At 46.2% G+C, this 12186-nt stretch overlaps 1 protein-coding gene across 1 annotated transcript in view; it reads left to right on the plus strand.

The window, feature by feature from the left end:
• Positions 1-12186, plus strand: part of ssbp4 (single stranded DNA binding protein 4) — a 240224-nt gene that overhangs the window by 68008 nt on the left and 160030 nt on the right.

Genomic DNA, 12186 nt, shown 5'->3' on the forward strand with positions numbered 1-12186 from the left:
CTCCACTGAACCACAGCAGGCACTGTGCTCTTTTCCCTCCCCTTAAAGGGGATCTGTCAGATGTGTTAATGCCAAGTAAATAGAGGATTGTCTATCCTATCCGTCTGGATGAAATGAGGCCAGTGAGCTGACAGCCTGACACGTACAGTAGTTCTCTCTTCCGTTTAAAGTGGAGGAGACGGGAACACCCATTGGAGGGTTCCCCCTTCCAGCTGACAGGCCAAGGGGGCCCAGAGTTCAGGGCAAGATAGGAAGAAGGAAAAAAGGCAGGCAGACAGACAGGCAGACATGCAGGCAGGCAGGCAAAGAGGCTGACTGGCAGACAGGGAGAAAGCTAAGCTAGGCAGGGAAGCATACAGACAGAGCATTAGGCAGTGGTAGCGAGTGTGACCTCAAGGTCGCTGTTTGAATCCGGTAAATATGATTGCCGGGGTGGGGGGGTTACTCTCCTTCACTTCACAACTACTGTTGACGTTGTACAGGAGACTGTGGTTGTACTGTCAATGTGCCCTTTAGCAAGGCAGGAGACTGTGGTTGTACTGTTGAAGTGCCATTTAGCAAGGCAGGAGACTGTGATTGTACTGGCTAGGTTTGAACTGTGTCAGTGTGAAGGAAGGGGTATTAAAGAAGGAGCGTACATGCTCAGAGGATCTTCCCTGTGTAAAGAAATGATACAAAAATACAATGAACGTCTAGACAAGCAGTGAGACTGGCAGACAGTTAGGCAATGTATGGAAGATCACATTCGGAGTGCAGCCTGGCAAACAGCAGAATTATAGAAGGCATTGGAGACGGGCAGACAGATAGACAGCCAGACAGGCACAGGGGTGGAGAAGCTGTATACACAGCGAGCCAGCATGGGGAGAAAAGAGGCGGGCCATGAGGATCGACAGGCATGCTTTGTCTGCCATTTGTAATGCCCCACTCATCCCCAGAGCCCCCAGTCAACATGCTATAGTCAACCAAGGACTTGTGACTTCATTCATTCTCCCTGGCCCCTGAATCCCCAACATGGTGTAATTGTGCAGCCTGTTGACACAGCTCATAATGGCCCTTTGGAGCCTGGCTTCCCTCACCCTGACAGCTCTCACTTGGACAGCTACCAGTAATACTGACAGACTGACATACTCAAACATACAGTGCTACATAAGTTTACTCTCGCCTCTGCCCCTAACCAATGAGGGAAATTACGAGTGCTGTGTGTGTGTGTGTGTGTGTGTGTGTGTGTGTGTGTGTGTGTGTGTGTGTGTGTGTGTGTGTGTGTGTGTGTGTGTGTGTGTGTGTGTGTGTGTGTGTGTGTGTGTGTGTGTGTGTGTGTGTGTGTGTGTGTGTGTGTGTGTGTGTGTGTGTGTGTGTGTGTGTGTGTGTTAGAGAGCAAGAGAAAAGGAAGGAGAGCAGCCGTTGGATTGAGTGTGTGCTGACTGTATTGATATATTCAGGGGGGCGTGTGCGAGAGTGTGTGCCCAACTGTATGAATGACATGACAGAGTGTGTGCTTTTGAATAGCCAAGTGTGTGTGTGTGTGCGGGTGTATGTATTTTTATGTGTATGTCAGAGAGCAGTTGGAGGGTATAGGCTGATTATTATCCAGGTCTAGCAGGGCAGGGCCTGGGTGCAGTATGACCTCGCCGAGGGGCGTCTGTCTGGGCCTGCAGCACGTGGACACGGACCCTCACTGGAGGGGGTCCTGAGCCTCCTCTCCGCCCCTACGCTACCCCCAACCCCCAACTTACAACCCCCTCCCCCAAAACAAAAGCTCCAGATGGTAGGGGAAAGCCACCAACCTCCCTCCTCCACCGCCCTCTCTCTCCCCTCCGCTCCCCCCTCCCGCAACCTTTGTCTGGAGGCCTGTCCTTTGTTTGCGGAAGAGACCCCCGAACGGATTAACTCTTTGCATTCCAAGCTCCTTTGTGTTAAACAGCCAAATCCAAACCCACCCCCCCTCCACTCATCCCCTCCTCTCCCTCGTTGGGTTTTCTTCCCTGCCTCTGTCTCTCGAGCCGTTTCCTGTTGGGCGGGGGCAGCAGTCTGAGAGAGGAGGTGGGGGTGGAGGGAGGAGGAGGCTGGAGGTGGGGGTCAGTCATCCACATCTGTTGTTATGGGAGGAGGATAAAGGAAGGGCTCAGCGAGGGCTGCAGGTGTTGATTGTGTCATTAGCTTTCTCTATTGGCTGGTCCTCGTTGTCTCCACCTTATCCCAAAATCGATCGCTTTAGCCAGTTTTTCACTGGATATCCTCCGAATTCACACACAGCTCAGCCCTCCAGCGCCCCCCCCCCCCCCCCCCCCCAAAACACACGCACACGCGCGCACACACACACACACTGGAAAACCTCAGCACAACAACAGTACAGGGATCATCTCCTTCATAGCCCCCAGCTGACATTTTTCTTAGCAAGGGGCAGAAAAAACAGTCATGCCCTGCTCCCAAAGCTCTGGCCTGGTCTTTATAAAGGCAGGTATCAGACAGGAAGGACAGGCTTTGTTGCTCTTCTCCTCTCCTCTCCTCCCCTCTCCTCTCCTCTTCTCTTCTCTTCTCTTCTCTTCTCTTCTCTTCTCTTCTCTTCTCTTCTCTTCTCTTCTCTTCTCTTCTCTTCTCTTCTCTTCTCTTCTCTTCTCTTCTCTCCTCACTTGTGTTGACTTCTTTGTTCTTCACTGTAGTCCACTTTACACTACTCAGTTCTACTATATTCTACTGTAGTCCAATCTACACTAATGTACACAGTTCTACTGTAGTCCAATCTACACTACTCAGTTATACTGTAATCTACTGTAGTCCACTCTACTCTACTCACTCTACTGTAGTCCACTCTACACTACTCAGTTCTACTGTAGTCCACTCTACACTACTCAGTTCTACTGTAGTCCACTCTACTCTACTCAGTTCTACTGTAGTCCACTCTACTCTACTCAGTTCTACTGTAGTCCACTCTACTCTACTCAGTTCTACTGTAGTCCACTCTACACTACTCACTCTACTGTAGTCCACTCTACTCTACTCAGTTCTACTGTAGTCCACTCTACTCTACTCAGTTATACTGTAGTCCACTCTACACTACTCACTCTACTGTAGTCCACTCTACACTACTCAGTTATACTGTAGTCCACTCTACTCTACTCAGTTCTACTGTAGTCCACTCTACACTACTCACTCTACTGTAGTCCACTCTACACTACTCACTCTACTGTAGTCCACTCTACACTACTCAGTTATACTGTAGTCCACTCTACTCTACTCAGTTCTACTGTAGTCCACTCTACTCTACTCAGTTCTACTGTAGTCCACTCTACTCTACTCACTCTACTGTAGTCCACTCTACTCACTCTACTGTAGTCCACTCTACACTACTCACTCTACTGTAGTCCACTCTACACTACTCACTCTACTGTAGTCCACTCTACACTACTCAGTTCTACTGTAGTCCACTCTACACTACTCACTCTACTGTAGTCCACTCTACTCACTCTACTGTAGTCCACTCTACTCTACTCAGTTCTACTGTAGTCCACTCTACTCTACTCACTCTACTGTAGTCCACTCTACTCTACTCAGTTCTACTGTAGTCCACTCTACTCTACTCACTCTACTGTAGTCCACTCTACTCTACTCAGTTCTACTGTAGTCCACTCTACACTACTCAGTTATACTGTAGTCCACTCTACTCTACTCAGTTCTACTGTAGTCCACTTACTCTACTCACTCTACTGTAGTCCACTCTACTCTACCCAGTTCTACTGTAGTCCACTCTACTCTACTCACTCTACTGTAGTCCACTCTACTCTACTCAGTTCTACTGTAGTCCACTCTACTCTACTCACTGTACTGTAGTCCACTCTACACTACTCAGTTCTACTGTAGTCCACTCTACTCTACTCACTCTACTGTAGTCCACTCTACACTACTCAGTTCTACTGTAGTCCACTCTACACTACTCACTCTACTGTAGTCCACTCTACTCTACTCAGTTCTACTATAGTCCACTCTACACTACTCAGTTCTACTGTAGTCCACTCTACACTACTCACTCTACTGTAGTCCACTCTACTCTACTCAGTTCTACTGTAGTCCACTCTACTCTACTCACTCTACTGTAGTCCACTCTACTCTACTCACTCTACTGTAGTCCACACTACTCTACTCAGTTCTACTGCAGTCCACTCTACTCTACTCAGTTCTACTGTAGTCCACTCTACTCTACTCAGTTCTACTGTAGTCCACTCTACACTACTCAGTTCTACTGTAGTCCACTCTACTCTACTCAGTTCTACTGCAGTCCACTCTACTCTACTCAGTTCTACTGTAGTCCACTCTACACTACTCACTCTACTGTAGTCCACTCTACTCTACTCAGTTCTACTGTAGTCCACTCTACTCACTCTACTGTAGTCCACTCTACTCTACTCAGTTCTACTGTAGTCCACTCTACACTACTCAGTTCTACTGTAGTCCACTCTACTCTACTCAGTTCTACTGCAGTCCACTCTACTCTACTCAGTTCTACTGTAGTCCACTCTACTCTACTCACTCTACTGTAGTCCACTCTACTCTACTCACTCTACTGTAGTCCACTCTACTCTACTCACTCTACTGTAGTACACTCTACTCTACTCAGTTCTACTGTAGTCCACTCTACACTACTCAGTTATACTGTAGTCCACTCTACTCTACTCAGTTCTACTGTAGTCCACTCTACTCTACTCACTCTACTGTAGTCCACTCTACTCTACTCACTCTACTGTAGTCCACTCTACTCTACTCAGTTCTACTGTAGTCCACTCTACACTACTCAGTTCTACTGTAGTCCACTCTACTCTACTCAGTTCTACTGTAGTCCACTCTACTCTACTCAGTTCTACTGTAGTCCACTCTACTCTACTCAGTTCTACTGTAGTCCACTCTACACTACTCACTCTACTGTAGTCCACTCTACTCTACTCACTCTACTGTAGTCCACTCTACTCTACTCAGTTCTACTGTAGTCCACTCTACTCTACCCAGTTCTACTGTAGTCCACTCTACACTACTCACTCTACTGTAGTCCACTCTACTCTACTCAGTTCTACTGTAGTCCACTCTACACTACTCACTCTACTGTAGTCCACTCTACTCTACTCAGTTCTACTGTAGTCCACTCTACTCTACTCAGTTCTACTGTAGTCCACTCTACTCTACTCACTCTACTGTAGTCCACTCTACTCTACTCACTCTACTGTAGTCCACTCTACTCTACTCAGTTCTACTGTAGTCCACTCTACTCTACCCAGTTCTACTGTAGTCCACTCTACACTACTCACTCTACTGTAGTCCACTCCACACTACTCACTCTACTGTAGTCCACTCTACTCTACTCGGTTCTACTGTAGTCCACTCTACACTACTCACTCTACTGTAGTCCACTCCACACTACTCACGCTACTGTAGTCCACTCTACTCTACTCAGTTCTACTGTAGTCCACTCCACACTACTCACTCTACTGTAGTCCACTCTACTCTACTCGGTTCTACTGTAGTCCACTCTACACTACTCACTCTACTGTAGTCCACTCCACACTACTCACGCTACTGTAGTCCACTCTACTCTACTCAGTTCTACTGTAGTCCACTCCACACTACTCACTCTACTGTAGTCCACTCTACTCTACTCACTCTACTGTAGTCCACTCTACACTACTCAGTTCTACTGTAGTCCACTCTACACTACTCAGTTCTACTGTAGTCCACTCTACTCTACTCACTCTACTGTAGTCCACTCTACACTACTCACTCTACTGTAGTCCACTCCACACTACTCACTCTACTGTAGTCCACTCTACTCTACTCACTCTACTGTAGTCCACTCTACTCTACTCACTCTACTGTAGTCCACTCTACTCTACTCAGTTCTACTGTAGTCCACTCTACTCTACTCACTCTACTGTAGTCCACTCTACACTACTCAGTTCTACTGTAGTCCACTCCACACTACTCACTCTACTGTAGTCCACTCTACTCTACTCAGTTCTACTGTAGTCCACTCTACTCTACTCACTCTACTGTAGTCCACTCTACTCTACTCAGTTCTACTGTAGTCCACTCTACACTACTCAGTTCTACTGTAGTCCACTCTACTCTACTCAGTTCTACTGTAGTCCACTCTACACTACTCAGTTCTACTGTAGTCCACTCTACTCTACTCAGTTCTACTGTAGTCCACTCTACACTACTCACTCGACTGTAGTCCACTCTACTCTACTCAGTTCTACTGTACTCTCAGACCACAGTGCACACCAGACCTGGGAAAAAGATGTTCACATGGTCTTCAAATTATTCAATAAACTTATGGAGAACTTGACACTAAAACCCCCGAAGAGCCTCTGAAATAAAAACACCCCATGAATTTAAATTGAGTGCATCTGAAGTTCCTCAACCACCTAAACCCATTAGTAGTAGTGTAGTGTGCCCAGTACAACCTCAAGGCCTCCTAAGCTAACCCTGAGAGGTCTATAACTACACCCTACACCCCCCCCCCACTAGTCTTCAGCATGTCAGATGAATGAAGGGACATGTTCCTCTGTTGTGTCTGCATGTGTTAGCAATATGCGCACCACATCAATTTCCGTTACTCTCCCCTCCTTGTCAGATGCTGTATTTATTAGCCACAGTCCAAAGGGAGCGTTCCTGTTGGAATAATACAACAGCTGATTTACATGGCATGGCGCTGCTGTTCCTCTCTGCCTGCTGAATGCAGTGCTGCTACCGGGAGAATAGCCTGGTACTTGAGTCGAGGTAATAAAGACAACAGGAAGGGTTCTGTTTCCCCCGCCTCCTCTCTTAGATTGCAGAGTTTTGTCCCATTAAGGGGAGCCTAGTCTGATAAGAGGAAAGGAGATGCCATAGTCAACATAGTTGGCTCGCTGCCATAGTCAACATAGTTGGCTCGCTGCTTCTCTTCCCTCTTCTGTTTCTCTCTCTCTCCCCCCTTCTGTTTCTCTCTCTCCCCCTTCTCTCTCTCTCTCTCTCTCTCTCTCCCCCTTCTCTCTCTCTCTCTCTCTCTCTCTCTCTCTCTCTCTCTCTCTCTCTCTCTCTCTCTCTCTCTCTCTCCTCTCTCTCTCTCTCACACACACACACTCTTTGTGTCTCTTGCCCTCTGTGTCTCTCACTCTCTTTTCCTGCCCATCTATTTCCCTGCCACTCTCAATCTGTCTGGAGTCTTTGTCTCTTTCTTTCTTTCTTTCTTTCTTTCTTTCTTTCTTTCTTTCTTTCTTTCTTTCTTTCTTTCTTTCTTTCTTTCTTTCTTTCTTTCTTTCTTTCTTTCTTTCTTTCTTTCCTTCTTCCTCTTGCTCTGTCTCTCTGTATGTCAGTCCATCTCTCTACTCTGTCTACCTGTCTGTGTCTGTCTTCTTTCTGCCCCCCCCCCCCCCCCCCCGCCCTCTCTTCCCTGACTTACTGGCTGCTGGCTGACCAAAGGCACACTGTAGCCCTGCCACCACCACCGTCTGTCTGTGTGTCTGTGTGTCTGTCTGTCTGTGTGTCTGTCTGTCTGTCTGTCTGTCTGTCTGTCTGTCTGTCTGTCTGTCTGTCTGTCTGTCTGTCTGTCTGTCTGTCTGTCTGTCTGTCTGTGTCTTTGTTTATTCTGCCTATTATAATGAAAAAGCACATTGTAACCACTGGCTTTGTCAGACCACAGTTAATTGCAAATAATTATCGTGATGGCATTTCATTTTAGTAATTGTCTTCTTCTGGACGGCTGGACGCTAATCCTTTCCTCCTCTGTTCTGGATACAAAGTAGTGTGTGTGTGTGTGTGTGTGTGTGTGTGTGTGTGTGTGTGTGTGTGTGTGTGTGTGTGTGTGTGTGTGTGTGTGTGTGTGTGTGTGTGTGTGTGTGTGTGTGTAGAGCGGGTGTGAACTGTGTACGTTTGTGTGGCGTGCACGTGTGGTATGTCATTTGAATAAAGCAGAATTTGCACGACTGAAAGCTGCCGTTCAAGTCTTAAGTCACCTCACACCCCCCCCCCCCCCCCCCTCCCTGAGCGACCTCCTTCTCCCTTACCGCCCCACCCGATCCCTCCAGTCCTCTTCCACTGCTTCCCTCACTGTCCCGTCATCCAAACTAAAAAGTTTTGGTGATCGGGCCTTCTCACGTGCTGCACCCCAACTCTGGAACACCCTCCCTCTGACCATCAGAGACTCTCCCTCACTCTCCACCTTTAAATCCTGTCTCAAAACCTACCTGTTCTCCCTAGCATTTAACCTTCCCTACCCATAACCACCCTCCTCCAACCCGCCACCATTTTCCCCTCCCCTACCTTCTCTCCTCTCCTATACTCGGTTTCCCTTACTCACCTCCCGACTGCCTCCCCTACTGGCTCCTGCATTCTGTTGTCCGTTACTGTGGCTCTATGTTCTTGTTTATTCATATTGTTCCCTGTTTCCCTATGGTTCTATGTTTCTTTGTTTCTTTGTTTTTCTTTTTGCCTATTGTCAGCGACTTCGGGTCATTGAGAAGCGCTTTACAAAATAAATGAATTATTATCATTGTGATATAAATGTTTTTTTCATATCGCCCACGCCCAGCTGCGATCACCTCTCTCACCTGCGCCTGCTGCTTCCTCTTGACTAAGCAGAGACGAGACTTCCTTATGTGGCTTCAGAGCAACCATCATCTCTCCATCTCTTCTAATCCTAATCTATCTCAGAGCACAGAGGGCAGGAGATGTTAGATCACCTTGTCCCCTACCTCTGTACCTCCACCTGCTTGTTTCTTTTCGGTAACAAACTAGAACCTGTGTCCTATTTCATTTCCCAGAGAGCTGATTGGATTTGAGATGGTTGTGCTGGTCTCTCGGTGGCTGGGCTCTGATGGAGCAGCAATCTTCTTAACACCAACTGATAGATATGATAATGCAGACTGGCTTTATTGTCAAGTGACTGAGGGCCAGCCCGACTGTCCCACTGCACGCACGCACACACACACGCACACACGCACGCACACACATACACACACACACACACACACACACACACACACACACACACACACACACACACACACACACACACACACACACACACACACGCGCACACTGTATCCATTCTACAACTCCTTTTCCCACCATCTTTCCTCTCCGGTACCTCTGCTCCCTGGTCTACATACACTGACTATGACTATGTTTTTTCTTTTATCTGTTTCAGACAATATGCTTTGATTGGTCGGTATTGTATTGTAACCACTGGCTTTGTCAGACCACAGTTAATTGCAAATAATTATCGTGATGGCATTTCATTTTAGTAATTGTCTTCTTCTGGACGGCTGGACGCTAATCCTTTCCTCCTCTGTTCTGGATACAAAGTTGTGTGTGTGTGTGTGTGTGTGTGTGTGCGTGTGTGTGTGTGTGTGTGTGTGTGTGTGTGTGTGTGTGTGTGTGTGTGTGTGTGTGTGTGTGTGTGTGTGTGTGTGTGTGTGTGTGTGTGTGTGTGTGTGTGTGTGTGTGTGTGTGTGTGTGTGTGTGTGTGTGTGTGTGTGTGTGTGTGTGTGTGTGTTGAGCGGGTGTGCACATACACATTGGTGTGTGTACATCCCTGTGTGTGAGTGTGTGTGTGTGTGTGTTGGTGTGTGTACATCCCTGTGTGTGAGTGTGTGCGTTCATGCTGCCTGTTCATATTGGTTAGCATGGTTTGTCATTTGAATAAAGCAGAATTTGCACGACTGAAAGCTGCCGTTTAAGTCTTAAGTCACCTCATCCCACTACACATTAATTTAAAAATAAGGGTAATGGTCTGCAGGCAATCTCCTCCAAGTATGTTTAGTTAAAGTTTAAATCTGAAATAGTTTGCAGGTCCCTAGGCTCCATCCCCTATAGCTAGAGTTTTAGGGCTCAAATATATAATCCTCCATAACCATGAAAATCTTTGATTACATGATTAGAGTGAACTGATTAGATGGTAAAGTGTTACACTGCGAGATGTCTTTCATGTCATGTTTATTCGTATCACATGTGTCACATGGCTTCACAGGCCGTCATTACAATGAAAGAACAACCCCTGATCTTGACCTGATAAGGAAAAACTCCCTCAAAACCTTAATATGAAAAATTAAAAACCTGTTCTGAACCAATTAAGCGCCACTGATCCACTCCTGGCCAGCTTCTCACCATCAGTATGCTCTGAAGAGGAAGTGAGAGCAACTGTGACTTGAGTTCCTCACCGGCCAGGTTGGGACAAACTATTATTAAATCAAGAGTTTTATTAAATTAATCTCTGGTTAAGCTTTTTCACACGCTTTTTGAAGATTGCAGTAGGATTAGAATAATTTCACCAACGCCAATTTTCTCTGTTATCTCTCATTTACTATAAGTCCCCACAAAATCGCATTAAGAATGTGCTTTTCTTTCGTGATAAATTTTTTGTTGTTGTTGTTAATCACTTTTAGGGTCAACAGATAATTCAATACTATCGTTTATTGTATCATATCGGGATGAAATTATGATATTGTGATATCATTGTGCACAATTCTGTAATCTAAATGAATGATAACCATATCTACCTCCCAATTTCTCTCAAAATGAGATCTTCATCATATTTGAAGGTATTCTATTTGAAAATAACAGTTTTGGTTTGATGTCACACTTTGCATTATCATGCTGTTCATTGTGACAGCAATTTGATATGTGGCACTGGCAACTGACAACAGATGTGATAGGTATCGATATCGGACAAAAAATCTAAATTATCATCCCCTGTATTCCACTCTCTCCACTGGCTCCCGATTAAGCAACGTATACAGTTCAAATTATTACTCCTCACCTTCAAAGCCCTCCATAGCCTGCCCCCCCCCCCCCCCTACCTGAGCGACCTCCTTCTCCCTTACCGCCCCACCCGTTCCCTCCAGTCCTCTTCCACTGCTTCCCTCACTGTCCTGTCATCCAAACTCAAAAGTTTTGGTGATCGGGCCTTCTCACGTGCTGGACCCCAACTCTGGAACACCCTCCCTCTGACCATCAGAGACTCTCCCTCACTCTCCACCTTTAAATCCCGTCTCAAAACCTACCTGTTCTCCCTAGCATTTAACCTTCCCTACCCATAACCACCCTCCTCCAACCTGTCGCCCCCTTTTCCCCTCCCCTACCTTCTCTCCTCTCCTGCCCCCCCCCCTCGGTTTCCCTTACTCACCTCCCGACTGCCTCCCCTACTGGCTCCTGCATTCTGTTGTCCGTTACTGTGGCTCTATGTTCTTGTTTATTCATATTGTTCCCTGTTTCCCTATGGTTCTATGTTTCTTTGTTTCTTTGTTTTTATTTTTGCCTATTGTCAGCGACTTCGGGTCATTGAGAAGCGCTTTACAAAATAAATGAATTATTATCATTGTGATATAAATGTTTTTTTCATATCGCCCACGCCCAGCTGCGATCACCTCTCTCACCTGCACCTGCTGCTTCCTCTTGACTAAGGCCCTGTCCACACGATCACGGATATTAACACTTTGATCGCCATGGTTCAATTCATAATTTACCATCTCTAGCCAGCTCTATTTGTCTATGGAGAAGTTCCCCTTCTTTGCAGGGCTATAACTTTTTAAATTCTATTGCTAAATTGACATTATTATGGCCCATTCAATGTCCTATATCTATTGTTCAGGGTGTAGCAACGTTATACTTTTTCATTCACATATTCATACTAAAATATGGTCTAAAGTATAAGTATGTTTTTATCGTTTTCTGCAGCTTTCTCCAGAACTTGATTTATAGCCCCAAATGCATTATATTGATGATCAAATACAGTTTGGTAGCGATCAGTGCCAGATAAAAAATTTCAACTGGAGGTACTTCTAGAAGTTACTACGTATCATCTGATGTTGACCGGATGGGCGGGGGGTCGTTTATAATTCCGTGGGCAACGTTATATCATTCATCTAGTGTGGGTCATATGGTCATCAGAGCAGTTAGTAAAGAACACGTTGGAAAATAACGCTGGATCTTACCGTATCTTCCTTGCGCCGTTGGACGATCAGCTTTCGTCTATGGGATGTTGATCTAGATTAACCATTTCCAGGTTGTATAATACTATATACGTCCAAATAACGTTGTTTATTGAGTTAGGGCGAGCGATTGATTATCCAGTGTGTCGAGATGGAGTCCGGCTAACGATCGCGAGTGCCCGGACGAAATATGGATGAGCACTTCCTGTTTGGCGCGTCACTTCCTGTTGGC

Source organism: Notolepis coatsorum, assembly GCF_963971535.1.
Source record: "Notolepis coatsorum genome assembly, chromosome: 2".
NCBI lineage: Eukaryota > Metazoa > Chordata > Actinopteri > Aulopiformes > Paralepididae > Notolepis > Notolepis coatsorum.